Genomic DNA, 27,544 nt, shown 5'->3' on the forward strand with positions numbered 1-27,544 from the left:
TTTCCAATTCCCGCGCAGGCTGCTTCGTCGGGACACCGCTGGGAGGGGCGCTCCGGGAGTTGCGAAAACTTCCTGCCTCCCCGCGGTGCGTTTGGTGACTGGAGCTTTTAACCTGTCATTTGGTTTCCTTTCCGCGCTTTCCCCGGCTTTGCTTGATGCCAGCGCAGAGTTCTCGGGTCCGCTGCAGCAAACAAACTACCCGGGGAATCGTGGGGATGAGGTGCCAGGTGGCGGCTGTGCTGTAGCCACACCCCGCATAGCCAGAGGAGGGGAAGAGACTTTCCACCACCTCTTGGCAAAGGCGCCCCCGAAGCTAGGCAGGAGCGCTGCTGGGCAAGAGAGCCCCCCTGCCCAGCTGTGTGTGGACACGTGCGCTTGGCTCGCTTCCCGCGAGCTGAATTGTGACGCAAGCGTTCCAAGTTCTCTTCTCCGCCCTGCTCAAGGGGCGCTGCTCTGCTGCAGGAGCGCTGTAGCCCAGAGGAGATTCTGCGACAGCTGTGGCAATGGCGCTCGGAGGGGCTGCGGACCAGAACGGCTCTGTCGCCCGGAGCAATGATAAATGAATTGTTGGGGTGAGCCCTGAGCCGGTGGGGGCTCGCAGGAGACGGTGAAAGGAAGCGGGGTGGTTCTCGTGCAGTCGCCTGGAATAAGAACAAGACTGATTCAATTAGAAAGAGTTCCCGGGAGCCATGGCGATGGCAAAGATGGCGTTAAAATGGCATAACCACCTGTGCGAGAGGATGATACCCACCTGTGTGTACACAGGCACTCACAAGCTGCACAACACCCCACTGGCTCCTGCCAGACCTTTGGGTTGTCCTTGTTTTAGAAACTTTCCAGGGGCTTGCTGCAATTTACCTCACTCACCTTCTCAACTTGATGCCCCTCACTAGTCCCCTCAGCTGTTCTGAGCCCCACAAGCCCCTCCAAAGCCAGGGTGGTTGTCCAATGGATGAGATGGTGAATGCCAGTTGCCTTCCCCTTTCCCTTCCACCCCATGGTGTTTGGGAGGCCTACAACCAACCCTTCATGCCCCCATGCTCAGGGGTGTGAATAAATCACTCCTTCAATGACATAAATTACACTGACACAAGTGCTATTACACTGAATAGCGTTATGTCGGCAGGAGAGCACCTCCCCCTGACAATAATTCCATGGGTCACAGGGGCTGGAATAGATACGCTGAGAGCCCTTACATTAGAGCGCTTTCAACAGTGCAGCTGCATTGGTGCAACTGTGCTGTTGTAAACTCTCTAGTGTAGTAGTGCCATGAGTGAAAGTTGGTTGCCATACACCAAAAATCATAGATTCTGGTTGCTTCCAGTTCCACAAGACCAGTCATTTATCCCAGGTCAACTGGGATCTCAGATCTCACACCAAAAACAACATATGCAGCCAGTCCTGTAGTGAATTAATTTAGGATTTAACTAGGAAAAATAAACGGGTTATTTACTGGTTAAAGCAAGTAACACCTATGCACAAACGTGTTGCAGTCTGTGGTTCCAAAAAGAGACACAGCTGTAGTATCCCATCAGCACTGAATGTCCTTAGGACTAACCTGGGTTGCCCAAGTGATCTCTACTTTTATTTCCTAGCTTCAGTCCTGTGAGAGTCCAAACAGCAAAGAGATGAAGAATTTTCATATCAGCTATTTTTAATTTTGGAATCCAAGCTGATGGATTAATTCCTTGCATATAGCATCATTGGTGTAAGAGGTCCAGTAAGCCAGTCTTTGTATCATGATGTTTTCCACATAAGCCCATTTAGTTGTGATGGTCTTTTGGGAACCACACTTCCTCCCTGGATTCACAAGTTCAGAGCAGGCATTTTGCATTTCCATACTTATCACCTTGTAGCATGGGATGTGACCTTTACAGGTAAGTTGCTTGCAGCAATTTACAAGCATTTTATACAGTCTAAGCACATCTTTACAAGTATAATAGCTAGCTTGAGCAATTCCAACATACAGGGACCCTGGTCTGGTTCCCACTATGAAATTGTCAGTGCTGATGCCTCCATCCTTAGCAAAAACTGGCATCTGATCTACCAGCATCACAAACATCCTTCTATACTGCCTAAATTCTGTAGTTGCCTATTACCTTTCAGGACTCCATACAGCTGCTTTTGGGGCCAGCAGTACCAGTGATGTCATAGAACAGTGCATTCACGGGGGAGTCTCTAGCACATCATGAAGTGCCAGCAGACTTCACGCTGGAGGAGAAGGATCATATTTAAAAGGGAAAGTGCAGCTTCTGTCAGTGCTCAGCTTTACATTTTCACCGTGAAAAACATAAATCTGAAGTATTCTAAAATTCCTGTATTAGCTGTTTAAGAGCAATTAAAAATATAGGGAGATATGGCCTGTAGCCACATTTTCTTTTGAAGTTAGGGCTTTAAAAGTCTTCGCATTTTGCAACTGGTTGGGCTGCTACTTTTACAAGCAAAATTTCAAACAGCTCATGTTTCCCTTTCTGAAGTGAAATTCAAGCTGACCAGCATCCTGCTTGCCTGCAAGGAGCTGAGGAGCAGAGTGGCAGGGTTTCTGTAATGAAACCAAGGGTCATGATAAAAATAGGGAAGCCTATTATAGTAAGGAAGATGTCCATTTTACTGCTGAGCTCTGTTAATATTGTTAGCTGGCCTGGCATTTCCTATTCGACAACTACCACTGTCAGTGATTTGGGGCAGGAAATGCTTTCTTTGCTACTTGTCTGAAAGGTGCATAACACAGAGGGGCTTTGATCCTTGACTTCTATTTGTTGTAACTATAATGTCAATACTAATACAGTAGAACCTCAGAATTACAAATACCTTGGAATAGAGGTGGATTATGATTCTGAAATGTTTGTAGCTCTGATCTAAACATTACCGTGCGTTCAAAAGTATACAACTCATCACTAACACAATACAGCTTTGGAACTGTATGTATGCAAAACAAAAGGCTGCTTGTAACCAATCTCATTTAAATGAAACAAGCACAGAAACAGTTTCCTTATTTTGTCATTTTTTAAAATTTTCCCTTTTTTATTAGTTTACATTCAACACAATACTGAACAGTATTTGTTTTTTAGTTTTTTATCTCTGTTGCTGCCTGATTGCATACTCCCAGTTCCAAATGAGGAGTGTGATTGACTGGTCGGTTTGTAACTTTGGTGCTCATAACTGTGGTTTTGACTATTTAAGAATATGTGTCTCTTGATAAAATAGTGGAAAGAGCATGAGGGGAGGGGTTTGAAGGGTTGTCAGTGTTTCACCAAAAGATATCACAAACGGAAGGACTAGTGTCATTAAAACAGCATGTTTTAAAGATCCATCCATGCTAAAGTCTTCAAAGGGATCAAGAAGGAAAAGGCCAATGAAGGCCTCTGTAATGTTCTTGAGTGCTTTGTCTAGTGTAAAATGTCTAATGAGGCAGTCCAACAGACCTCTGATATTTTTTCCCTCAGTTTCATCCTATTTTTCCTAGTGCCCAGATGGATCTGTATTTGGAGGAGTCCTCTGTACACGGATTACTCTTTTCTCTGTGAATGGGGAAGCTCATCCTTTCTATAGCCTTGTTTTCCATCATCTCTCCCTGGACCCAGGAGACCTCTCCATGCTGGCCAATGGCTGTGGACAGAGTGGAGACGGGATGGACTGTGAGGTGTGGGAAGATCAGGGATGGAGCCAGAGAGAATGCACACCACTTTCATTGTAAAGAGAACCAGTATGTTACACAGCATAATATATTTGCAGCTACCAGCACTATTCCAGGAGTCAATTCTGAGGGCTCATTCAGAACATACTCAGCTACTGTCTCTCTTATTGGATCACATTATCTACTGTAGCTTATTAAAGTCTTGATCCTGTGAAGAATAACTTAGGTGTTTAACCATAGACACAGTCAGCAACTCCATTGACTTCAGGGATATTGATTACTCACGTGAGTAAAGTTAAATACAAGTGTCAGTCTTGGCAAAATTGGATCCTAAGTGTAAAAGTCATGGTGGTGGAATAGCAAAGCAGAGAGGAATATAAAATCACTTTGCTGTTTCCAGCTTGGGAATAGATTAGCTCTTCATTCCCTCAGACAAGCAATTAAATCAATTTCCCCAAGTAGTTCCCACCCAGTCAGGAGTCCCAAAATATTAAAATTCTTTCCTCTCATATTATTTTCCAGATGTTCATTCTGTGCTTGCCTTTATTAAGGCTTCTCTTACCAGGGTGACTAATTTAATAATTAGCTCAGGTACAGGGTATAGCATCTGTTACACATTTTACCTGTGCCTCTAAGGCAAAGCTTCTTACCTTAATTTTTTTATCCAGCTCTCTTTTCCCTTACAGGATTTAAAGGTCTTTAAATTAATGGAAAACCCTGATTCCTCAACCAAGTCAACATATGGCTCATTTGGACCTGCCTTCAATTCTGGAGTTGGAATGTATTAAGAGAGAGATGAGCCAAATCCAGTTGTTACTTCCCTGAGTCTCACTGAAGATCTAACAGGAAAGATACGTTCATCTTTTCCTTTAAAAATATTTTCAAGATCTTCCCCTAAGCGTCACATTAGATGAGATGTATGACCCCTTGTATGCAAATCTCAGATCCAGACTTTGAGTTCTAACAATGCAGGCATTTTGGTAACACCCAGACATTGGCTTTAATATTGCCAGGTCATTTGCCATTATTTGTTGTGTTCTTCAAATCTGGAGCTCTCTTCTTTTTCTTAATCTTTAAAAAGGGACATATACTGTTCAGATTACAACTATACTGAGAAATCATATCATCTAGTGGATGGGGCATTGGGCCAGGACTCAGAAGTATACTGAATACCAAACTCCACCACAGACCTGCAATGTGACCTTAGGCAAATAACTTTTTCTCTCTGGGCCTCTGTTTCCACTCCCACCTTTGTCTTGGCTGTTTAGATCAAGTCCTTCAAAGCAGGGACTCTCTTACATATCTTTGTACAGCACCTAACACAACGGGACTATCTCTCTTTGGGGCCTTCAGGAGTTATTGGCATACAAACGATAATAACAATAAACCCAAATTAAACATATTAAGTCCAACTTTTGCCTTCAGTTACACCCATGCAGCCATGTTGGCTTCCATGTTTACTTCTAGTCTTTGATTACTGGGACAAATCTTGAAGTCCTAAATCTTTTTTCAGCCCAAACTCATTGAAGTCACTGTGCGAAAACCTCTTTTTTGGATGCTGAAATCAGCCTTAGTCCCACGTTTTCTGTACCTGATGTGCTTTAGAATTTTGTATTGACAACTCACAGATGTATTGTAGAAGTTATCAGGGAAGAAGCTGAAGGTTTTGACAGCAGAATAGGGAACACTGGGATTTTTGGGACTTGGGCTGGCATCAGAAGCTGTTTGGGATAGGGTAAATACAATAGCTGAGCATTTTATTAAAGTGAGCAGAGATGAAATAGTTAATGTTAATATTTAAACAATTAGCTGTAGGATTCAGAGTAAACAACCTATTGAAGTGAGAAGCAAAGATCACGCTTCTCCAGAACTATAGTTTCAGGCTATCTGCAGCCTCTTAAGGATAGCACTGTGTTAGTTACACACAGCTGACACTATAAAGCTGTTATTCCCAGCCTTAAAGGCTAGAAAGATTTGGGTTTTGTTTGTTTAATGGATATTTGGCTTCTGGAATAAAATTCCGAAGAAAAGTGGATTCAGTTGCAAATTCTACAGCCAATTTCCCTGACTATTCCGCAGGGGAATTGTAATAAAGTGAACACTGGTCACTTAGGCTATGTCTAGACTACAAGTTTCTTTTGGAAGAAGCTTTTCTGGAAGAGATCTTCCCAAAAAACTGTTTTCAAAAGAGTGTCTACACAGCAAAAGTGCAACGAAAAAGCAATCTGCTTTTTCGGAAGATAGTGTCCACATTGATTGGATGCTATCTTGCATATAAGGCAACCTGGAACCAGTTCAGGCAGGTCATTAGGTCAGCAGTTGCTTCCTGATGCTGTTGCCTAAGGCTAGCTGAAATGCATGCTTAAAGGGACCCCCCCCCCCCCCGGATGGCCATTTCTCTACTTCTGCTGCTTGCTTGCTTGCCTCTCTGAGGGACAACAAAGCATTTGCAGTGCATGCTTTGGTTGCCCAGCTTTTGGACACCACAGCATACTCCTTGCCATGGAGCCGGAGCTGTCTCTGGGCATGCAATGGCCCCACACAGCCATGCTGCAGTTTCTGCAGGCTGCCTTCATGGCCCTGCATGAGCTGGACACCGGGCTCATCATTGAGACCCTCTCCCTGTGTGCGGGAGCAAGACCCTTGCACCTGTACCCCACAGTGGAGAGATGATTTTGGAGGCTGGACACCAGTTCTGACTGCTAGGACCAGCTGGTCATGGAGCGGTGGGACGACCAACAGTGGCTCAAAAGCTTCCCTGCAGACGGCCACCTTTATGGAGCTGTGAGCCTTGCTCGCCCCTGCCCTCCGGCGACGGGACACCCACATGCGGCCCACAATCCCCCTGAAGAAGCTGGTCGCCATCCTGTTTAGAAGCTTGCCACCCCAGTTACCAGTTGGTAGGCAATCAGTTCAGCATGGGAAAGTCCACCGTCGGGGCCCTCCTCATGGAGGTAGGGCACTCTGGGGCTGTAGTCCCTACGGGGGGAGGGGAAGGGTAGTCCTGGAAAGGGGGACCATAGGGAAAGGGGGTTAGAGGGGTGCAGGGGTGGACTGGAGATGGGTGGGGAGTCCTGTCCCTGGGGGATTGTGCTGTTCCTTACAGCCCTTACAGAGCCCTGCTGCTGGGCAGGTGGCCTCATAGGAGGTGGCTCCTGGGGTGTTTGAGAGGGGAGCAGGCACCTCTCCAGGCTCAGGCTCTCCCTCTCATTCTCTGTTTTGTGTGTTTGTCTCCTTCTGCAAGTTGTGAGGGACATCAACTCCATCCTGCTGCACAGGGTCATCCGCTTGGGAGACCTGCACCCAGTCATTGCAGGATTTGCTGCCCTGGGGTTCCCCGACTGCAGTGGAGTGATGGTTGGAACCCATATCCCAATCCATGCACCACATCTTCGAGCCGCCCAGTACATTAACAGGAAGGGCTATTTCTTGATGGTGCTGAAGACCCTGGTTGATCACCGTGGACAGTTTATGGACATTTTCGTTGGGTGGTCGGGCAGGATGCACAATGCCCATGCATTTAGAAACTCAAGCCTGTACTAGAAGCTGGAGGCTAGCACATTCTTTCCCCGGCATGACTTTGGGGTTGGGAACATGGAGATGCCACCGTGCATCATCCGGGTTGCAGCCTACCCCCTGATGCCATGGCTGATGAAGCCGTACACCGGCCACCTGGACCCCAGCAAGGACCAATTCAATGCCCACCTCAGCCAGGCTTGCAAGCAGGTGGAATGCGTCTTTGGGCATGGTTCAGGTGCCTCCTGACCCACCCTGATATGTGGGAGCACAACATCCCCAACATGGTCGCCGCATGTTGTGTCCTCTACAACATTGTGTAGAGGAAGGGGGATGCCTCTCTACCGGGGTGGGGGACAGAGACCGTCCAGGAAGGGAGGGCCTTCAAGCATCCGCACACAGCTGCCATCTGCCAGGCCCATCAGTTGAGGGTGTATATCCAGGAGGCCCTGAGGGAGAGTTTCTCTCAAGGACCCCAGTAACTCTCCCCAGGGCCTCCCCACTAGGGGTCTGTGCCTTGCTCCTCTATCCCTTCCCCACCACGACCCCTCCTTTCCCCCCTTCCTGAACTCTCAATAAACCCACCTGTTTTGATTTGAACAAAATGAACTTTGTATTTTTTTATAATAAAATAAACTGAGGAAGAGGGGGGCTGAGAACCTGGATGGGGGAGGGAGAATGGGAGCTCAGGGCTGGGAGTGGTGCATGGGCTGGCTGGAAGTGCCACATCAGGCCCGTGGACCTCAACAAACTTGAGGGTAGGTGGGGCGTGGGACAAACAGGAGGGTGAGAAGGAGTGGGGGCTGGAGTGGGGTCAGGGATGGGAGAGGGCAGTGGGAGGGGCCATTGGCATAGGAATAGCAGGAGGAGAGAGCAGAGGCATGGTTTGGAGGGCAGGGGATGGGGAAATGGGCATAGCAGGGGGGGACAAGAGGGTGGGAGGCAGGAGTAGGGACAGCAGCCAGGTGTGCCATCATTTCCCGCATGATGGCACACATGTTGCCCTGCTGCACAAGCTAGTCCTACATGTGGCTTTGCCACTTAGCATCCTCCTGGACCTTCTGGGCCAGGGTTTGTGGCATGTCGCGCAGGATGCCCACATGCTGCCTCAGGAGGTCCTCATGGACCCTCATGTGCTTGTGGCTCCCTCAGGGTTGGGTCACCCCTCACCGATGGCTGGTCTGGCTGTGGAGAATAAAGAGGGTGAGGTGGTCAGTCATGCATGCACACACTGTCCCTCAGGCCATGCCCTCCTCTGTGAGCAGCGACCAACCGTTCTTGGGCCATAGGATGGGGATGTCCCGGGAGCAAGGCCATGTGTGGACTGAACAGCAGGCCTCGAGGTGCACCAGGGGACTATGCTTCCTGCTCCTCCCACCTCCGGCCCATGAACAAGAAGGCAAGGGAAGTGTCCGGCCACAGTGGGATCCCATGGGTGGGAGAGGGGCCTGGAGCAGCCTGGCCTTCCATGGTGCCCGCACACACACCTGCGCCTGGCAGCGCTGTCGCGGGAGTGGGTGGTGCCTCGCACTTACAGGCATGCCCGTGTGCTGTGTGCGGCACTCCTGAGTCTGTGTGGGGTTGTGCGTGCACTCTTGTGTCCAGCCTGCTTGCAGCTAATGGTGGGAGGGCATCCCCCCCAGGGGTGAGGCTTCCCTTGAGCCTGTGAGCAGTATCCCGGGGCTGCTCCAGGAATGCCTCCTGAGGCTGCATGATGCAATGCACTGACTGCAGCATGATGTCCAGGCTGAGAAAGCCGAGCAATGATTGCACCGCAGCCCCTCAGTGGTCACCTCCCCTGCCTGTGTGTGTGTAAAACTGCGAGCACTCCCCTGATGATCCCGCCCCGCCGTCAGAGGATGTCTGTGATGATCCCGCCCCTGGGGTACTGGCTTGAGGGTGAAGGTGACCGTACTGGCCGTATCCTCCTCCTCCTGCACCTGATGTTTCTCCGCCTCCTTCTCCTCAGCAGGGAGCTCTGGACAGGTGACAATGGGTATCTCAAGTGCCAAGTACACCACCATGGGTGGGAAAAGGGCTTCCCCCCCCCCCCCCCAGGCTCTGGTGGAGCTCCTAGAAACAGGGGCAGGAGTGGGGTTCAACCCTGGAGTGAGAGCTGCACTCCCTGGCCGTGGCATAGCTCCTTCACCTTACTCTGGACCTGTTCTAAGGTCTGGGGGTGGTGGTGATGGGTGGTGGTGTCCCCTCTCCACCAGGGCCTCAGCCACCTGGACATCCTACTGGGTCTTCTCCTCCCCCCACAGCTCCAGGAGGGACAGGATCTCTGCTCCAGACCAGGATGGGTCCTGGAAGCCCTAGTGGAACTCCCTGTGAGGGCCAGGAGGGTCTTGGGGGACTTGTGGCTGGGCCACAGCTCACAATGTGGGTGGCAGTCAGAGCTGCGCAGTGAGGTGCAGCTCCCAAGACTGGCTTCCTGCCACAACGCTTGCAGCTTTAAGAGCTGGCAGGAAACAGGAACTATAGAGTTCTGATTATTTTGGATGGAGTGGCCACAAGGGCACCTGTGTTATTTTTCGGAAAAAAGGCTTCTTCCTCGTAGAAAGAGGTTTACCGCTGTAGGAAAACCCCCTCCATTCTTTTGACTTTCTGTCGAAAGAACGCAATAGCAGAGTGAACATAAGTATTGTTTTACTGGAAAAATGGCCGTTTTTTCAGGAAAAATGCTGCAGTATAGACATGCCCTTACAGGAGCTGCAACAGGGTTTATACCTTACACAGGTAATGAAAGAATTAACTGGATACAAGGCTATCAATGCACTTGATCACACCTGGAAGGTGGGCCAGGATCAGCTGGAGTTGTAGCATAATTTGGGGGTGAGCATAAAGCGAGGAAGCTCAGATGACAGGGAGTGAAGGAAAGTATTCTGTGTGATGGGACCCTCCCCCTGAGGAGCATCTGATGTGCTGAGACATCACTGAGCCTGCATATATGTGTGATAGCTTGAACACCTCACAATCCTATCTTGCAGAGCATGGCACTCCATCCAGACCCAGCTCAGACAAAGGGAAGGGCCTCACCACCCAGCTTGTAATACCCATCGCAGGCAATACAGTGAAAGACAAATCCTCAGCAGACAAATACAGTCCTTTTGGGAGCCAAACCCTAGATAAATCCATTTTATGCTGTATAGAGATCCCTACTGTATAAGATCATGAAATCTATCCATTTTCTCAGTTTAAAGAGAGATACACACAGACTCTTTGCCCCCCCTCCCAGTTAATTTATATTGGGGTTATTAATAAACAAAAGTGATTGTATTAAGTATAAAAAGGTAAGATTTAAGTGGTCATAAGGGATTGCACACAGAACAAAAGTAGATTACTAAGCAAAATAAAACAGAATATGCAAGCTAAGCTCAATACACTAAACTAGTTACATATAATATCTCATCCTAAAAGTTATTCTAATAATCTTCTGACAGACCAGGCATCCTTCCAGTCTGGACCCAATTCCTTCCCCCAGTTCAGTCTGGTCAGGTCTACACTAGACATGAAAGGTCGGCTTAAAGTACGCAATTCCAGGTATATAGAATACGTAGCTTACCTTAAGACAAGCTTGGCATTGTCCTCAGGGAAGGAGGCCAATTGGATCAAATGCTCCGGTTGGCTTCCCTTACTCCTTGCGACTGTGAGTACAGACGCCAACTGGAGCTGTCCTCTGTGTTCAATTTACTGGTCTACACTAGACCCACTAAATTGAACACCAGAAAGTGGATCTCCAGTGCGTCGAGTGAAGACGTGCCCTTAGTTGTTTCCAGTAGTCATTTTGGATGGGATCCTATAGGAGAACCGATGACCAGGATTACCTCACTCCCCACCCTTAAATAGGCAGAACTGCATAAACCCGGATCATCACAAACAGGTGTTTGTCTATCCTGCTCTTAAAAACCTCCAGTGACAGGAATTCCACAATCATTGTAGGTAACTTGTTTCTGTCTTAGAGTTGGAAATTTTTTCCTAAAATCTAATTTTCCTAATAACTTCCTCATTTCTTCTTGGCTTAATTTGGGAGAGATTAGGGACAAAGGCAGGTTTAGTATGTAGTATTTTCTCAAGGTTACTGGGACAAGATGCCAGGAGAGGCTGTGTGAGGCTATGTCTAGACTACAAAGATAAATAGGAAAAAGAAATGCAATTTGTGTATTTTTTTCTGATTTACTTCCGAAAGAGGCTTTTCTGAAATTTTGCCCACGGGGAACAAATTTTGGAAAAAAAAATCCTCTTTCAGAACATCCCTTCTTCCTCAAAAAATGAGGTTTACAGGAGTGCCGACAAAATGTGTCTGCTTTTCCAACATTTTTTTTGGAAAAGTGGACGCATTCCTTGGACATGACAGAGCTTTTCGGTATCCCAGAAAAGCTCTGCAGTCTAGATGTACCCAAACAGAGGTAGGGAGAAGGCCTAGTGACAGACTGGAAAAGAGCAAGGAATTCCAAGGAGGGATAAGGCACGATAGAAAAGGCAACACAGCGATGGTGTGTGCTTGAATCCTGGTGTACACAGCTGTGCTTTCCTGACTCAGAATTCCAATGCGGATTGGAGGAACTCCCCCTGCACTCACCTGCATCAATGGAGTCTTGAAGCTGTGGCCTGGGGAGAGCCAGGGAAGGAACAGTGAAGCCTTGGGAAGATGAAGTGATTGCTTACCCCAGGAAGGGCAGTGAGACACAACTGCTGCACTCGTTAGAGATTATTTAAAGATGCCAGAAGGAGAGTTTTAATAGCCCCGTGGTTAGAGCATTTTCATGGGGTGTGGGAAACCGTGGTTCCAGTCCCTTCTGTTTACAAAAAACAGAATATCTTCAACAGAAGAAATTGAGAGGACTTCCCTACCATTTCCACCATCGATTAGCTGGAGCATTCAGCTGGGAGGAGAGAGCCCTGCTTTCAAGTCCCTGCTGCTCATCAGGTATAATGGAGAGTAGAACCTGGGTGTCTTATGGTCCATCTTAGTGCTGTGACTATTGGAGTAAGGGAGCAGTAACACTTCCCCTTCATTTTTTTGTGAGAAAGGGCTGATCTGACTTTGGTGCCTTCCTCCAGGAGAGGGTGCAGAGCTGTGAACCCCAAGTGGAGACCTAACCTCTTTTGAGGGGTGGGCTTAGGCTCCCTCATCGCCTGGGCAGTTCCTATTAGTTAGTTTAGGCAGCTCCTTGACAGCTGGCTTTGAGAAGTCCTTTTAGCTGCCCAGTTCTCCCCAGCCTGGGGAGACACAGGGAGCCGGGGTGCCTATTTCAGAGCTTTCCATTTGGCCTCAAGGCATCTAAATGCTAAGCATGGCAAAGCTGAGCCTAAGTCCCCTTTGTGGATGAAGCCTACATTTTCCAATGTTTCCTTCAGTGCCTAACCTAGGATGCCTTTTAAGCAGCCCAAATTTTTAAAGGGTGTGTACTTGGTGCGTACATGTAGGCTACGTCTACACTGGCATCCTTTTCCAGAAATGCTTAAAACCGAACAGTTTTCCGTTATAAGTATTTCCGGAAAAAGCACGTCTACATTGGCAGGATGCTTTTCCGGAAAAGCACTTTTTCTGGAAAAGTGTCCGTGGCCAATCTAGACGCGCTTTTCCACAAAAAAGCCCCGATCATCATTTTCGCGATCGGGGCTTTTTTGCAGAAAACACTACTGTGCTGTCTACACTGGCCCTTTTCCGGAGCAGTTTTCTGGAAAAGGAGTTTTGTCCGAACAGGAGCAGCATAGTTTTTCTGGAAAAGCACTGATTTTACAGTAGATCGTCAGTGCTTTTCCGGAAATTCAAGGGGCCAGTGTAGGCAGCTGGCAAGTTATTCCGGAAAAGCGGCTGATTTTCCGGAATAAGTGGCCAGTGTAGACACAGCTGTAATGTATAATAATCATGTACACATGCCAGTGAGAAAGAGTTAATCTTAAAAAAATAACTTGCCTCAGTTCAGCAAGATACCCTTGAGGCTAATATGTCCTCCAGTATTCCTAGCAGAACACTGTGAACAAGCAAGTTAGTCCCTCACTATCACCCCTAACTTAACTATAGCATAGGGCTAGCTCGCTATCATGTTATTATAAAAGTTCCCTTTATTTCTGGCTCTTCTCTTCTGTGGTACATTTGCACCTGTTTGGTTAGATAGAAAATAGAGTGTTTCTCCTATTCAACTTCATTTTTATGCAAACACAAAGCACAGCAAGATCTGAACTTTCTGGGGCTGAATCCCCACTATTGCATCTGCATGAGACTAGTATCACTACACTGACACCAGAATAAAACTGGGGCCACCAAATGGAGAATTATCACCAAATTTCCGAGCACAAAACTTGCCCACTTGCTGTCCATTATCTTTAGATTTGCTTCTCCTATATTAGCCAGCAGAGGGAGCTCATACTGTCTCACGAAGACTTATAAAACAAAGAAATGACCTAATCTCTAGGCCTGCAGAGTTCAAAGTGCTTTCTTGGGGTCATATTGAGCTCTGTGTGTGGTGGGGCATGCAGGAAATAATTGTAAATTTCCAAACGTTAGCTTCTTGATCTTTTGTTGCTTAAGCAGAGCTAGAGAACCACTATTTTGCCAGGCCTGTTTCTAGATGAGAGAACAGCAAGCTTTGCTGGCCATAGGGAAATATGGAATTGCGGCCACTGATTTCTTGGTTGTTTTTTTTTAAGAGCAAGATATAACTCTTCACTGTTGTTAATAGACTCTCTTTCATGGATGCCAGAGTAAAGAGAGTGAATAGTACTTATTACCCAAATTGGGTAGGGGTTGTGTCCCTAGCCTCTGTCTGTCAGGAGCTGGAAATGGATGACAGGAGAGGGATCACTTGATGATTACCTGTTCTGTTCTCTCCCTCTGGGGCATCTGGCATTGGCCACTGTCAGAAGACAGGATACTGGGCTAAATGGACCTTTGGTCTGACCCAGTATGGCCATTCTTATCTTATGTTCTTATGTTCAAAAGAAAAATACTCAATTTAGCTAGTGTGTAAAAATATACATGCCAAATAGTGGTTTTGCTAGATGTCGAGGCTTGACTTCGCATTCTATTGCCACCCCCATGTAGCCGTAGATAGGAGATGTCTATCTTCTCTCCCTCCTCCCACCATAGTTAAAAAAGGAGCTGGAACCAAATAAACTGAGAAGGCTAGAAAAGCAAGATTGGCTCTTTCCCCACCAACAGGGAGCTCTGGAAATAGATCTTCTAGTCACCTTCCCTGCTGCAGTGGGAGGAGTGTCTGGAGCCACATGTATTGAAATGGCAGCTTTGTAGATATAGTCAGCTACATCCGCACCATCTGATGATTCAGTCTGTTGCTTAGCTATGTCTGTGGGGCACGCAATGTGGCAGGAGGGAAGACTGAGTTAGCAATAACTAGCTGGGTAACCTTGACAGTGGTTAGAAGGATGGGAGGATGGTTAGTTGGAGATAAGTTAATGGTCAGACAGGGTATGTCTACACTACAGCATTAATTCGAACTAACTTAATTCGAATTAGTTAATTCGAACTAAGCTAATTCGAACTAGTGCATCTAGACCTAAAAACTAGTTCGAATTAGCATTTTGCTAATTCGAACTAGCATGTCCACATTGAGTGGACCCTGAACGGAGGTTAAGGCTGGCCGGAAGCAGTGCTGGCAGGGCATCAGATTAGGACTTAGAGCGTGGAGCTGCTGTCTCAGGCTAGCCAAGAGCTGTGCTTAAAGGGACCCGACCCCCACCCTGGACAGACAGTTCTCAGGGGTGCCCCGCTTGCAAAGCAGTCCTGGCTTGGAGTGCCCTGAGTGCCCACACTCGGCACATCACAGCACTCAGCCATCAGCCCGGCTGCACTTGCCGCAGGCTGCCATCCAGGGGGTTCAATCAGGGGCTGCAGGAGAGTTTCCACCCCGAGGAGCCCGCAGAGCCACCCCAGTCCTTCTCATCGGGGGCTTGTACCCCATTCCTCCCTCACATCCTTCCACTTACCTGTCCTTAGCCCCCTTCCTGATGTACAAAATAAAGGACACGTGTGGTCAAAAATAGAAACTCTCTTTATTGAACAAAACTTGGGGAGACTGGGAAAAGGAGATGGGAGAGGAGAAGACAGAGGGTGAGAGAGGGGAGGGCAACTAAAATGATAAGGGGTTTGGAACAGGTCCCATATGAAGAGAGGCTAAAGAGACTGGGAGTTTTCAGCTTAGAAAAGAGTAGACGGAGGGGGGATATGATAGAGGTCTATAAAAGCATGAGTGGTGTAGAGAGGGTGCATAAGGAAAAGTTCTTCATTAGTTCCCATAATAGAAGGACTAGAGGACACCAAATGAAAGGAATGGGTAGCAGGCTTCAAACTAATAACAGAAAGTTCTTCATCACAAAGCAAATAGTCAACCTGTGGAACTCCTTGCTGCAGGAGGCTGTGAAGGCTAGAACTATAACAGAGTTTAAAGAGAAGTTAGATACATTCATGGAGGTTGGGTCCATGGAGTGGTATTAGCCAGGGGGTAGAAATGGTGTCCCTGGCCTCTGTTTGTGGAAGGCTGGAGATGGATGGCAGAAGACAAATGGCTTGGTCATTGTCTTTGGTCCATCCCCTCCAGGGTACCTAGTGTTGGCCGCTGTCGGCAGACAGGCTACTGGGCTAGATGTACCTTTGGTCTGACCCAGTACGGCCATTCTTATGTTCTTATGTTCTAAGCTCAGGGCTCAGGGTTGGGGGTCTCACTGGACCACCTTGATTTTCATGCAAACCTGCTCCTGGGTGGCCAGGCTGGCAGCTATCCTGCCCTAGACGGTCACTTTCCTGTGCCTAGTGCGGAGGTCATGGATGTTGGAGGCTTCCCCCCAAACCTCGATGAGGTCCACGATCTCCGCACTAGACCAGGCGGGCACCCGCCTCTTGCGGCCCCGGGCAGGCTCCTGGGAGCCGCCAGCCTGGTCCCAGGAAGAGGCGGAGGGCTGGGTGGCAGCGGGTGGCTGGTTCGTGCCGTGCCAGGTGCAGGGTCTGCTGGCTGGGTGCTGGCAGGCTTGCACCTGGCACGGGCACCGTAGCCAGACCGTGACCCTTTAAGGGCTCTGGGGCCGGGAGGGGGGCAGACAAGTTTCCCTGTTTGTGCCCAGAGTGGCCACCAGGGCAAGCTGGGGAGGGCTAGCCTCCCACTAGTTCGAATTAAGTGGCTACACAGCCCTTAATTCAAACTACTTAATTCGAACTAGGCGTTAGTCCTCGTAGAATGAGGTTTACCTAGTTCGAATTAAGTGCTCCACTAGTTCGAATTAAGTTCGAACTAGTGGTTTATATGTGTAGCACCTATTAAAGTTAATTCGAACTAATAGACGTTAGTTCGAATTAACTTTGTAGTGTAGACATACCCCCAAAGACTAAATGCAAGGAAAAGAGTGATATGAACTTCAACCTACATGACATTTTAGATACTGTTGTTTAGGGTGGTGGAATGATATTTCAGATTGTCTTTAGGAACTTTAGTCTTTCAGAGGTAACGCATGCTTTAGATTGTATCTCTAGAAGTTAAAAAGTTTATTAAGATCTGCAAGCCTTTACTCAGCTCCCTAGTCCCATTAAACCAGAGGGATTCTGGAGATGAGTACAGATTTGCTGACAAGGCCCTGTAACTTGAAGCAATGAAATTACTAGGGTGTCCATTGTGTTGCTGGAAGCTGGTTTGAGACATCTTGGTTAAATATGACCCACATCCCCAAAGGTATTTAAGTGCCTAACTCCCATTTATATAAAAGGGAACTAGGTTCCTGAATACCTTTGGGTATCTGGGTCTATGTGTCTCAGTTCTGCGTATCTATAAAGAACTCCTACAATGGCAATCAACAAGCTATATGTGACGTAGTGTGGGTACCTTGCTGGTTGCTAGGCTTGGGTTGTGAGTGACCTCCACTGGCTGCTGGCTGCAGCACGGCCCAGCAGGGCAGGGGATGAGTCACTATGCAAGGGGGCTAAGAACCTGTCTGACCAGTTATCTCCCAGGGAACAGAACAATGGGAAGAAGGGGAGTGGAGCCCTGGCTGGGGTCAGGGCTGGAAGTGAGTTATTTAGGTTTCTGGCTGGTTTCATGGAGGAAGCAGCCTAGGCAACGGGCTGGGATTTAGAGGCCCAGGCTCCCCCATCTCAAGGGGGGCTGAGGCATCCTAGGCCTGCCCTGTAACCAGATTACATCTGTGCTGTGCTGTATACTGGAGAAGCAATAAACTCCCTCTGTTCTACTGGCTGGTGGAGTCTGTCCATGCCATTACAGGGGTGCAGGAGATGGGAAAACCCCAACGTGCTGTCACACTATACCTACAGTGACTAAATAAATTCCCTTATTTATTCTTGGATCTGGACTTCTAACACTCCTGTCATCTGAAGAAGTGAGCTGTGCCCATGAAAGCTCATGATACCATCTACATGTTTAGTTAGTTTTTAAGTTTATTTGTTGTTTTTTAAGCTTTTCCTGTTACAGACTAACTCGGCTACCCCTCTGAATACAGTGACTCTGTTAGCATAGATGAGGTAGGAAGTAACTAATTTGCAAAGTGTTATTCTTCTTGCATACAGAATCCCATTTGTATCTTTTGGATCCCAATATAAATCTAGGGTAGCTTTATGTTTCAAGGTACAAAATTACCATGTATTAGGGATAAGTGATCACTGTGATCAAATCCAGGTGATATTTGAATGGTTCAAACCACATAGTACATGTTGATGCAGAAGGCAATCCACTGAAGGATGGTCAGGTTGGGAAGGGGGGGGGAGGTCATAAATATGCGAGGGAGAGCAGCAGGGGAGAAAGAGTAGTCCAATGTCTGTAACCCCTTCCCAACTCACCTGCAATACAAACACAGCTGTCAAAGACAAGGTAGGAGAATAATTCTGGGAGGAGTAAGGCATTCAGAGAAGGACAGCAATTGAAATTCTCAGGTCCTCAGTTTTTTTGAATAACATTCATATCTCCTAAATAGGACAGCCAGGAAAAAAATGGTTACTTACCTCGTAACTGTTGTTCTTTGAGATGTGTTGCTCATGTCCGTTCCAATTAGGTGTGCGTGCATTGCATGCATGGATTCCGAAGCTTTTTCCCTTAGCAGTGTTGTGCCATTATACCGGTGCATATATACACCTGCTGGCCCTTCACCCCCTCAGTTCCTTCTTGCCAGAGTCCTCCGATGAAGGGGAGGTGGGTGGGATTGGAAATGGACATGAGCAATACATCTTGAAGAACAACAGTTACGAGGTAAGTAACCATTTTTCTTCTTCGAGTGCTTGCTCATGTCCATTCCAAATAGGTGACTCCCTAGCAGTGCCCTGGGAGGTGGGGTCAGAGGCTCGCACTACCTACATCACAATAGACCGTGGCATGGCCCTGCCAATGGTCACATCTGCCCTGGCCTGCTAAGTAATTGCATAATGCTCCAAGAAGGTATGCACAGAGTTCCAAGTGGCCGCCCTACACATGTCAAGGATCAGCACCTGCGCGAGGAATGCCGTAAACATCGCCTGCACCCTTGTAGAGTGCGCTATCAGAGGAGGTGCCAGTCTACCCGAACTGTCATAGCACTCCTTAATGCATGATGTAATCCAGGAGGATAGGCATTGGGCTAAAACCGGTGACCCCTTCATCCTCTATTGAAATAAAAAGTTGTGGAGATTTACGAAACTCTTTCATCCTCTCTATATAGAACGCTAGGGCCCGTCTGACATCCAGGCCATGCAGGGCCTGTTCCCTAGGTGAGGCATGAGGCTTTGTGAAGAAAACTGGCAAGTAAATATCCTGTGATATACAAAAAATTGAGAGCCCACCTTAGGGAGGAAAGCCAGATGGGGACGCAGTCTAACCTTGTCCTTAAAGTATCAGAGGGGTAGCCGTGTTAGTCTGAATCTGCAAAAGCGACGAGGAGTCCTGTGGCACCTTATAGACTAACTGAAGTGTAGGAGCATAAGCTTTCGTGGGCAAAGACCCACTTCGTCAGACATGCATCTGACATGCATCTGACGAAGTGGGTCTTTGCCCACGAAAGCTTATGCTCCTACACTTCAGTTAGTCTATAAGGTGCCACAGGACTCCTCGTCGCTTGTCCTTAAAGAAAACTATGTATGGGGACTCTGAAGTGATGGCCCTCAGTTCCGAGACCCTCCTTGCCAAGCTGATAGCATTCAAGAAAGCCACCTTCCGCGACAGATGTTTCAGACAGTAGGTGGCTAATGGTTCAAAAGGTGCTCTCATGAAACCTGTCAGGACTAGATTAAGATCCCAGGGTGGCACCGGGGGCGGGAAGGGGTGGGAGGGGAAGGGGGGAGGCGTGTATAGGGAAACAATCTGTCCACCCCTTTCATGAAGCATTTTACTGGTAAACACAGACTTGTGACCTTCCCCAGGGTGAAAGGCTGCAATCGCTGCTAAATGCACCTTCAGCAAGGAAGTAGCGAGGCCCTGGTGTCTAAGGTGTAGCAAATAATCCAATATTAGGGGGACTGTGGCACGCATTGGGTTTATCCCTCTTTGCTCTGTCCACAAGGCAAAACGCCTCCACTTGGCCTCATACAGTGCCCTGGTAGAGGGTTTTCTACTTTCTAGCAACACCTTGTTCTATCAAAGTTGTTCTAGCCCTGTCAACCACACAGATCCCATGCTGCTAGGTGAAGAGCTGGTAGATTCGGGTGGCACAGTCTCGCTTCTCCCAAATCCTGGGTGATCATGTCTGGGACTATTATTAGCATCACCAGGTCTTCCACCACCAAATCTAACAGGGTGGTGAACCAGTGTTGGCGAGGCTACACCAGTGCCACCATGATGACCGCTGCCGCAAAACTCCTGATCCTGATGAGGGCCTTGTGAATTAGTGGGAAAGGGGGAAATGCATACAGCAGCCCCTGTGGCCAGTGGATATGCAGTGCATCCCTCTGAGACCCGAGACCTTGGCCCATGAACGAGCAGTAGCTCTGGCATCAGGCGTTCCTTCATGTAGCGAACAGGTCCAGATGAGTATAACCCACCTCTGGAAGATTTCCTCTATAATATCTGCCCTGATGGTCCACTCATGGGCCCGAAAGGACTGACCGAACTTGTCTACCAGAACATTGCTGAACCCCGGAAGATAGGTCGCCTCCAGGTGGATGTTCCGGGCAATGCATAACTTCCACAGCTCTAGGGCTTCTTTGCAAAGGGGAGAGGAAAGAGCTCCATCCTGTTTGTTGATATAATACATGGTGGTCGTGTTGTCTGTTAATACTGCGACCACTCTGTTCTCCAGCTGGGGAAAGAAGGCCTGGCACGCCAACCTGACTACCCTGAGCTCTTTGACATTTATGTGTAGGGAACTCTCCCCTGGGGACCATATACCTTGAGTCCTGAGGATTCCTGTATAGGTTCCTCAGCCTGTGTCTGAACCATCCATATACAGCTGCACCAATGGGCTCTGCTTGACAAACGGGACCCCCTCACAGACCATCTCCTCCTGCCACCACCAGTCCAGGTGGTGACTTCGGCAGCGTAACCACTGCATCCAGAGGTGACCGTGCCTGGTTGTGGACACTGCTTAACCATCTGAAATGCATCCCAGGATACTCAAGGAGCTGATAGAGGAGGTATCGGAGCCTTTAGCTATGATCTTTGAAAAATCATGGAAGACAGGGGAGATTCCAGAATACTGGAAAAGGGCAAATATTGTGTCCATCTATAAAAAGAGGAATAAGAACAACCCAGGAAACTACAGACCGGTCAGTTTAACGTCTGTCCTAGGGAAGATAATGGAGCAGGTAATTAAGGAAATCATATGCAAACACTTGGAAGGTAATAAAGTGATAGGGAATAGCCAGCATGGGTTTGTGAAGAACAAGTCATGCCAAACTAATCTGATAGCTTTCTTTGATAGGATAACAAGCCTTGTGGATAAGGGAGAAGCGGTGGATGTCATATACCTAGACTTTAGTAAGGCATTTGATATGGTCTCGCATGATATTCTTATTGATAAACTAGGCAAATATAACTTAGATAGGGCCATGATAAGGTTTGTGCATAATTGGCTGGATAACCGTAGTCAGAGAGTTGTTGTTAATGGTGCTAAATCCTGCTGGAAAGGGATAACAAGTGGAGTTCCGCAAGGGTCTGTTTTGGGACCCGTACTATTCAATATCTTCATCAATGATGTAGATATTGGGATAGAGAGTACGCTTATTAAGTTTGCAGATGATACCAAACTGGGTGGGGTTGCAATTTCTTTGGAGGATAGGGACATAATTCAAAATGACCTTAGCAAGTTAGAGAAATGGTCAGAGGTAAACAGGATGAAGTTTAATAAAGAGAAATGCAAAGTGCTCCACTTAGGAAGGAACAATCAGTTCCATACATACAAGATGGGAAGCGACTGTCTAGGAAGGAGCATGGTGGAAAGGGATCTAGGGGTCATAGTGGACCACAAGTTGAATATGAGTCAACAGTGTGATGCTGTTGCAAAAAAAGCAAATATGATTCTAGGTTGTATCAACAGGTGTGTTGTAAGCAAAACTCGTGAAGTCATTCTGCTGCTCTACTCTGCACTAGTTAGGCCTCAGCTGGAGTACTGTGTCCAGTTCTGGGCGCCACATTTCAAGAAAGATGTGGAGAAATTGGAAAGGGTACAGAGAAAAGCGACAAGAATGATTAAAGGTCTAGAGCCATGGTCCCCAACACGGTGCCCGCGGGTGCCATGGCGCCTGCGGGAGCATTTGCATGTGCCCGCCAGCTGCTCGGGGCTGGCCTGGCCCCGGGCACATGGCGCACAGGCGCTTGCGGGGGGAGGCACTTGGGGGGGAATGCCGGCCCCGGGCGCGCGGCGCTTGCGGGGGGAGCGCCGGCCCCGGGTGCTTGGCGGGGGGAGAGCCGGCCCCCGGCGCGCGGCGCTTGTGGAGGGGGGGAGCGCCGGCCCCAGGCGCGCGGCACTTGGTGGGGGGAGCGAGTGCTGACCCCGGGCGCGTGGCGCTTGCGGGGGGGGGGAGCGCCGGCCCCGGGCGCGCGGCGCTTGTGGGGGGGGGGGGGCGCCGGCCCCGGGCGCGTGGCGCTTGCGGGGGGAGCGCCGGCCCCGGGTGCGCGGCCCTTGCGGAAGGGGGAGTGCCGGCCCCGGGCGCGCGGTGCTTGAGGGTGGGGGCACCGGCCCCAGGCGCGCAGCCCTTGGAGGGGGCACCGGCCCCAGGCACGTGGCTATGGGTGGGGCCCCGCCCCCGGGCATGCAGCTATGGATGGGGCTGCCCCGGGCGTGCAAGTGTCCCCGCCCCCTGGCGCCCAGCGGGCAAACGGCCACGCCCCCTGGCGCCCAACAACCTCAAAAGGTTGGGGACCACTGGTCTAGAGAACATGACCTATGAAGCCAGGCTTCATGAACTGGGCTTGTTTAATTTGGAAAAAAGAAGATTAAGGGGGGACATGATAGCGGTTTTTAAATATCCTAAAGGGTGTCACAAGGAGGAAGGAGAAAATTTGTTCCTCTTGGTTTCTGAGGACAGGACAAGGAGTAATGGGCTTAAAGTGCAGCAGGGGAGGTTTAGATTGGACATTAGGAAAAAATTCCTAACTGTCAGGGTGGTCAAATATTGGAATAAATTGCCAAGGGAGGTGGTGGAATCTCCCTCTCTGGAGATATTTAAGAACAGGTTAGATAGACATCTGTCAGGGATGGTGTAGACAGAGCTTGGTCCTGCCTTGAGGACGGGGGGCTGGACTCGATGACCTCTTGAGGTCCCTTCCAGTCCTATGATTCTATCTCTGTAGGGGTCGGAGCTTCAGCCTGGCATGGCTCACCATAGAGGTGCAAGCTTCCATCTAGCCCAGTAATCTCATACATGTCTTTGCTGTGGTTATAGGGGACCTCCGGAGGTCCATGATCATTGAGCTCATGGTCAGAAACCTGCTTCTGGGCAGGGATGCACTTTCGATGGTAGAGTCCAGGCAGGCCCCCACAAGCTCCATTATTTGCGTAGGGTCTAGAGTGGACTTCTCCTTGTTCACAAGGAGGCCTCGCTCAGAGAACCACCTCCTGGTCACTGCAATATGTCTTATTACTTGCTCTCCAGATGGCCCTCTTATCAACAAGTTGTCCAGGTAGGGAAAGACCTGGATCCTGAGGCACCTCATAAAAGCCGCTACCACGGCTATACATTTGGTAAAGACTCATGGGGCTGTGTAGAGGCCAAACTGTAGGACTGTGAACTGAAAGTGATTCCGATCTACTGTGAATCAGCAATGTTCTGTGGGCAGGGATCACTGAAATATGAAAATATGCACCGTTTAGATCAGGAGCAGCATACCAGTCTTTCTGTAGGGAAGGGATAATCGAGGCTAGGGTGACCATCTTGAACTTTGTTTTCTTTACAAATGAGTTCAGGTTCCTCAGCTCCAAAATAGGGCATTGTCCCCCTTTTGCCTTGGGAATAAGGAAGTAGTGGGAGTAGAAACCCCTTCCTCTGAATTCTTCGGGAATAGGTTCAACTGCTACCACTGGAGGAGTGTAGACACTTCCTGTCTTAGCAGAATCTCATGATAGGGGTCCCTGAAGAGGAATGGGGAAGGGTGGGTGGGAAGATGGGATGGAAAGGAAGGGGATGACGTAGCCCTTTGCTACTAGGTCCAAAACCCATGGTCGGATGTTATCTGCGACCAGGCCCAGTAGAAAAGGGACAAACGGCAACCAAAAGGGGGTAAAAAGGAACTGAGGAGGTGGGGGGCTAGCAGGGGTATATATGTGCTGGTATTCCGGAGCCACACTAGGGAGCTCCCTGGCTGGCCCAACGGATACTGTTAAGGGAAAAAGCTCTGGAATCCATGCATGCGGCATGCACACACCTAATTGGAATGGACACGAGCAAGCACTCAAAGAAGAACCAGCATGTGTCCTGATAGCTAGAAGCACTAAAACTTTATTTGTTGTGTCTATATATACTCTCTGACATGACATCATCATAACCAGGGCTTGACAAACTATGGCGAGATCTACTCACCAGCACCGCACCGCGCATGCGCCAGACAAGCACTGCGCATTTGCGCAGTGCTGGTGAACGGGGCAAACGGAGAGACCGGCTGAAATCTACTCGCCATGGGCTAGATGAAACAGTGATTTGTCGAGCGCTGATTATAACAATTGTCCATCTAACCTGTTAATTGGTACCCTATTTTTAAAGAAGGATGGCTAAAAAGATAATGTTATTTTCTCCCTTCTTTTCAGAATTAAACCCAAACTTACAGAAATCAGATCTACTTTTAAGGAAATTTTGCATGCAGGTAACGTATGAGAGAAATTGAGGAACAAATTTTGACACGTTTCTAAATTAATCAGGAAAATAAAGGAACTTACATTATTGTTAATATTCGTATTCTGGTAATGTCTAAAGGCCCCATTCATAGATCAGGACCTTGTTGTGCATGGTATTGTACAAACATATAGAGCAAGAACATAGACCTTGTCCTAAGAAGCTTACAGTCTAAGTGTGTGTTTCATTTGGCACACACATACCCATGTGTGTAACCAAGATCTTACCAGACGGTTGATAACTTATCTGCCTAACTGCAGAAATATTCAAAAAGCAGATGGGAGTAAGGAGCATTTTTATGAAAAAAAATCATGTTTCATTCTGTCAAATTCCAACACATTTCCAGTGCCCAAAGTTTTATACTGCAATAACGCACTTACTGAGAACAGCCCCTGTGTTCTGCTGACTTCAATTGAGCCTACTTGTGGTAGTAAGCATTTCTCTCAGAAGCATTTGCAGGATAGTGCCATTAATTATCTTTGCCACCCACAAGGGTGCTATGCTTGCTTTTTGTTCAAGTAGTATAATATATAGTAGTAAGCCTCATTTTCATGAAATGGTGTATTCATATTTTTATATGCAGTGATGCACAACTGAGGATTTCAATTTCATTATTCATCTCAGTATGTTCTTATTGCATTCAGGGAATGGTAAAGGAGCCCTTTGTGGCTAATTTAACACCTACAGATTCCCAGGGTTTTAACCAAAGAGTTTGTAGCAGTCAGTGGATAGTTCCTGCTGACTCATTCATAGGATGAGTCATTCCACTTCTCATTAAGGTTAAACTTTTCCATTAAAGTTTTATACACACTTCCTTTTCCAATGCCATCAATTTTATTGTGGGTTAACTTGTACTAACTAGTTCTTTAAGACAGAGGTGGTGAACTATTTTGGGTTGGGGGCCGTTGACCCACAGAAAAATCAGTCGGGGCTACACCCAAGTCAGAAGCCAAAAAAACAAAAACAAACCCTCACTGACGTGGCTCCTGACTGAGAAAGACACTCTCCATATTCCCCTCGCACACCAGAGACAAGTGGGGAGGGCAAGTAGTAGATCTTGTGTGCTCCAGCCCTGTGGTGGAACAGCAGGGGGGGGGGGGTTGGAGCACCAGCATGGGCTCCCCAATGCTGGGGGAGAGCTTTGAGCCTCGGGGACTGGATCCAGAAAACTCATCCAGCCCTCAGGCTTGAGGTTCCCCACCCCTTCCTTAAAACAACAAAAAATGGTCCCAATCTTTTTCATTCCTTGTCAGAAAGAAAACCCAAAGAAAGAGCTTGTGTAGGCTGTATGACCTTCCCACATCTTCCTTGGGTAACCACCACCAGGTGAATTTAAACTTGGGACCTCTGAAGCTTAGTATAGGAGTCTCTACCCTTTGAGCTAAAAGCCACTGCATGGGACAGTGAACCACACTAGGTGTGTGGGTTACACTTGGATAGGCGAGCAAGTAACTGGCAGGTCTGTAGATATAACAGTATAGTTATAAGCTGATTTTTAGAAATTATTGCAGAACTTAGCTAAATAAGAAATAATGCTGGGCCTAATGCGGACTGAATAACAAAGCCCCCTTGCTGTGCTTCCCTTTTGAGAACTTAGGAGTGGTATTAGCTTCTTGCCCATGTGCTGTGGTGGTGGCTTGTCTTGGGGAAATCTGGGTTAAAGGTCTCTGAAATAAAGGAATTAATTTGTGATGCAGCTGTCACAATTTAATGTTAATTACACCTCTATGGTGCACTTCAGGCATGCCCAATTAGGTCTCCAACTATCACCTCTCTCAGGGTGGCCAACCCATTTACCAAAGAGAGAAATTCAGCCACACCTGAATTGTCAAGAAAAAAAAAAAAGCCAAGTACAGACTTGTCAAGCAAAAAAAAAAAAAAAATTTTTTTTAAGGGGGCTGCCCGTTTAAGACATCTTGGGCGCCATTTTTAAAACCCCGCAGCTCCGACTGGAGAAGCGGTGTGTGTGTGTGGGGGCGGGGGGGGGGGGGTAGGTAGGTAGGAGTGGCTTCACGGGGCTGCATTTTTGGAGGACAAGAGCCGCATGAGGCTTGAGCGGTAGGTTGGCCACAGCTGACCTATCTCAAGGCAAGGACTTTTGTTCCACTATCTTCTTAGCAGGGGTTCTAAAGCCATACAACTCTGCCTTCCACTGCACTATCCGCAACAAGCCTGTCTACCTCAAGGTCAGTGCCTGCTGTAGTAAGATGAGGACTTGAAACATAAACCTAGGTGTAAAGACTTTGCTAATAGGGTTGCCAGATAGTTTCAACAAAAATACCGGACATGCTTGACATTACATCACAATCTACATTACATCTTATTTAGAAAATACCAGACATTTATATTTTCTCCCCCCCCCCCGTACAAGGTGGATCTAGGTATAACACCAGATATGTCAGGAGTGATGTGTAACATTTTTTTTCCTGACTTTGTCCAACTGAGGGGGCAATGTCTCTTTCCTGGCATTGACTGAGTTAGTCCATTGTTAAGGGGTACCTATGTGTAGTGATTTGGTAGAGTCTACTGACAACTATTATTGTACTTCATTTGACAATAAACCTGGCCAGATGCTTATAATCCTTTTCTGATTTTGTGGTTTTTAGATGCTCTCTTGGGAGTCTATTTGCACAAGCAAACACAACACAGAGAAGAGCATATGCATGCAGCTGAATGGGTATTTATTATTGAAGAACCAGGCCCCCTGACAGGACACCACAATGGTGACTTCTGACTACCACACCTGCACTTCACTTTCTCTCTGTGAAGAGTGTATTGCCAGCAATTACAACTTATCACATAGCTCTTCCTTAGCAAGCACCTTTATTCTTAAAAGCATTACAAAGAAAACAATAAAATGTGCCAGGCGTCACCCACCAGTCTTATGGGGCTCAAACAGGCTGAAGACTTTCCATGCCATCCACAAGGGCCGGGGCCCACCGTCAGCAGAAACTCCTGTTTGTTGAATCAGAAAAAAACCCTTGAGTAAGTCTTAACTGCAGACTTTTTTGTACCAAAAGCTCTTTTGTCTGTTGGGCTACGTCTAGACTGCAGGCTTCTTTCGGAAGAAGCTTTTCTGGAAGAGATCTTCTGAAAAAACTTCTGAAAGAGGGCATCCACACTTCCAAAGCGCATCG

General features: G+C 47.9%; 1 long non-coding RNA gene across 1 annotated transcript; it reads left to right on the top strand.

The window, feature by feature from the left end:
- On the top strand, positions 1 to 27,142 carry LOC112546860 (uncharacterized). The gene is made up of 3 exons (XR_012902117.1): positions 1 to 572; positions 24,323 to 24,378; positions 27,014 to 27,142. It is a non-coding gene; the product is annotated as an uncharacterized LOC112546860 (long non-coding RNA).
- Positions 27,143 to 27,544: the final 402 nt, after the last annotated feature.

Source organism: Pelodiscus sinensis, chromosome 2 (genome assembly GCF_049634645.1).
Source record: "Pelodiscus sinensis isolate JC-2024 chromosome 2, ASM4963464v1, whole genome shotgun sequence".
Taxonomy (NCBI): Eukaryota; Metazoa; Chordata; order Testudines; family Trionychidae; genus Pelodiscus; species Pelodiscus sinensis.